This window comes from Alligator sinensis, unplaced genomic scaffold (genome assembly GCF_000455745.1).
Source record: "Alligator sinensis unplaced genomic scaffold, ASM45574v1 scaffold968_1, whole genome shotgun sequence".
NCBI lineage: Eukaryota > Metazoa > Chordata > Crocodylia > Alligatoridae > Alligator > Alligator sinensis.
The window spans coordinates 140,875-144,425 of NW_005843177.1; the positions used below are offsets into that span (position 1 = coordinate 140,875).

At 52.5% G+C, this 3,551-nt stretch overlaps 2 pseudogenes; one reads left to right on the plus strand and one right to left on the minus strand.

Annotated features, from left to right (window-relative positions):
• The window catches only part of LOC106723128, a 10,009-nt pseudogene extending 7,593 nt beyond the window's left edge, over positions 1–2,416 (plus strand).
• Positions 1–3,551, minus strand: part of LOC106723127 — a 216,340-nt pseudogene that overhangs the window by 138,879 nt on the left and 73,910 nt on the right.

Below are 3,551 nucleotides of genomic sequence, written 5' to 3' on the forward strand. Positions count from 1 at the left end.
CCCCCCCTGACTCACCCCCAGCTCACCCACACAGGGGAGAAGCCACATCAGTGCTCGCAGTGTGGGAAGAGGTTCTGCCTGTCCTCCTACCTGACCAAACACCAGCACATCCACACAGGGGAGAAGCCACATCAGTGCTCGGACTGTGGGAAGAGCTTCAGCCGATCCTCCAACCTGACACGACACCGCCTCATCCACACGGGGCAGAAGCCACATCGGTGCTTGGAGTGTGGGAAGAGCTTCCGACAGCTGTCTGACCTAACCCGGCACCAACTTATTCACACACGGGAGAAGACACATCGGTGCTTGGAGTGTGGGATGAGCTTCACCCGATCCTCCACCCTGACCAGGCACCACCTCATCCATACAAGAGAGAAGCTACATCAGTGCTTGGAGTGTGGGAAAAGCTTCACCCAATCCTCCAACCTGACCAAACACCGCCTCATCCACACAGGGGAGAAGCCACATCAGTGCTCAGAGTGTGGGAAGAGCTTCCGACAGCTGTCTAACCTAACCGAGCACCAACTTATTCACACAGGGGAGAAGCCACATAAGTGCATGGAGTGTGGGAAAAGCTTCACGCGATCCTCCCACCTGACTCAACACCAGCTCATTCACACCGGGGAGAAACCACATCAGTGGTCAGAGTGTGGGAAGAGGTTCTACCTGTCCTCCTACCTGACCAAACACCAGCGCATCCACACAGAGGAGAGCTCGGACTGTGGGAAGAGCTTCAGCCGATCCTCCAACCTGACACGACACCGCCTCATCCACACACGGGAGAAGCCACATCGGTGCTTGGAGTGTGGGAAAAGCTTCACCCAATCCTCTAGCCTGACCAAACATCAACTCATCCACACAGGGGAAAAGCCACATCAGTGCTCAGTGCAGGAAGAGCTTCAGACAGCTCAGCAGCCTGACCCATCACCAGCTTATTCACATGCAAGAGAAGCCACATCAGTGCTTGGAGTGTGGGAAGAGCTTCACCCTGTCCTCCACCCTGACCAAACACCAGCTCATCCACACAGGGTAGAAGACACATCAGTGTTCAGAGTGTGGGAAGAGCTTTACCCAATTTTCCCACCTGGTCCAGCACTAGGTCATCCACACACAGGAGAAGCCGTATTGATGCCGAGAGGAATGAGATAAGCTTCTCCCAGTCCTCTAACCTGGCCTGGCACCACCTTATCCGTATGGGGAGAAGCCTCATCAGTGCTCACAAAGAGGGCAGACCTGTGGTGGGCCAGTAGGGGGCGCTCCTACATTGAGCCACCCGCCTCCCTGTTCCTGACCAAAACCATGCTTGGGGTGCCTCCCCTGGGGAGCCAGCATCTGGCCAAGGCCCTTCCTGGATCATGTCCACAAGCCTGGGGTAACCGCTGCCACCACAAGGACCTTGGTCTTTGAAAGGGCTCTGTACCACCCGGGGTACACAGATCCTGTTGACCTTAGAGGTGCTTAGCACACTGTGATATTTGGGGGTGCTTCTTTTAGCCTGAAGCATTCACTAGTAGCCTCCTGCAAGGCAGGGAAGTCAAAAAGCCATGCTCTCTTTAGCCAGCCGAGCAAAGGGGCTATACAGGCAAGTCTCAGCCACATAAGCAGTTACAGCACGGCGTGCTATGACAGATAGCGTTATTGCTCAAAGTGGGAGAGGGGGAGGAAGGAATACAAGCAAAACAACGTGTTGAAAGAAAACCACCTGGAGCAAAACAGAATGGGCTTGTTGGCCCTTTGATACGCGTCTAAAGGTACATAACAAAAAAACTGCATAAAAGGCAGCATTATTTAATTGCCCTGCCTTCTGCTCTGGGGTCACTTAGCGAGCTGTCTGCTCTAGCACCTCACCGTCACACCGCTGCGGCTAGCAGCACTGATTTTTCTAAAGGGTTTCCTGCTTGCTACCCTAGCACGAGGGATTTCAGAATACCTTCTTCTCCTGGGTGCTTTTATTTTATTATTATATTCATTGATTTAGTCTTTTGAATTTTATACTTATATTGGATAAGTTTACTCTAGAATTTACTCTATATAGGTATTTACTATATATATTTGTTTTTATACATTCATTCTTTGCACCACCCTACCGCTATTGAATTTATAGAGGGAGACAATATATTTCTATCACTTTCATAAATTTCTTGCCTGCCTGCACCACACCTAAGCCTAGATTTCTGAATTTATATACAGATAAATTTATCGCTTTCATAAATTTCTTGCCGGCACCACACCTACATTTTTTAGTTTATATATGGAGACAGATATATTTTTATTGCTTCCATAAATTTCTTGACTGCACCACACCTACAATTTTTAATTTATATAGGAATGCAAATACATTTATATATTTCTTGAAAAGGAAGACATGAAACACATCATGAAGTGTGGTGGAAAGGCAGGTGGCCACCCTGGCCAGCCTGCAGGGAGGGGTGGAAGAGGGGGTAGAGGAAGAGCTGTAAGTTCCCCCCACCCCCACACCAAACTGAGATGCAGCCTCTTCCCTCCAGCTAAAAGGGATGAGGCTGCTACAAGCAGCAAGGAGAGGGGAGCAGTGCCACTGCCACTGCCTGTGCCCAAGACTGTGTCCCTTCCACGTGCACCAGACATAACCCCCCCAACCACCACCATGACAGCAACAACAAGCAGTAGCACCAGCACAGCAGCCTACTCCACCCCTATGTCACTTCCCATGCTGAGCCTTCCCATGCCAGAAGGAGAGCTGGCACTGAATCTGGAGCTCAGTGCCCTAGCAAGGGATGTTCTGGGGAAGGACGGGGAATCAGCTGAGTTTGTGCTCGACACCCCTCAAGTTTCCCTTCGAGCCACATCTCTTTCCCCAGAAGGCACTTCAGAGGAGGCTGATGTAGAGGAAAGTGGCTCAGCTGCGTCCATTCCTCTTGCTGTACCTCTGCCTGCTTAGGAGGGAGAAAGTGCAGCAGCATCCACAGATGCACCTGCGCCACAGAAGCGAGCAGGTAGTGTGGTCTGAGATCATTTTGAGCTGGCAGATGATCCCACATACGCTAGCTGCCTTCACTGCTGAGCCAAAACCAGCTGGGGCAAGGGAACAAAACACATGAGCACCACGGGGATGCTGATGCATCTCTGCAGGCACCACACCTTGCCCCTCCTCTGCCTGGAACCAGCAGGAACCTGCCCAGAGGGAAGTCCCCTCTCACTCCAAAGCCCCTGTCCTCCCAAAGCAGAGGCAGGCCACCCTGGAACAGTGGGGGAAAGGCGGACAGAAAGGGAGGCAAATTCCAAAGGTGAGCGAGCTCACCCAGAACGTTGGGAAGATGTTTGCTTTCGATGACCAGCCCTTCTCCCTAGTTGATCACCCAGGGTGCAGGCAGCTCATGGAGCTAGCCGTCCCATCATACCAAGTGCCCACTGTGGCAGAAATGCCCCCGTCGGTGCCCCTCTCCCGAGATCTGTCTCAGCCGGCCTGAGAGGCTGCTGTTGAATCCCTCACAGCGGGGATCTCGCTCCTTGTCTGCAGACAAAAGCCTGGCGCCTGGGAGGCGATGCTCTGGTCACCTGGGCAGGGGGGG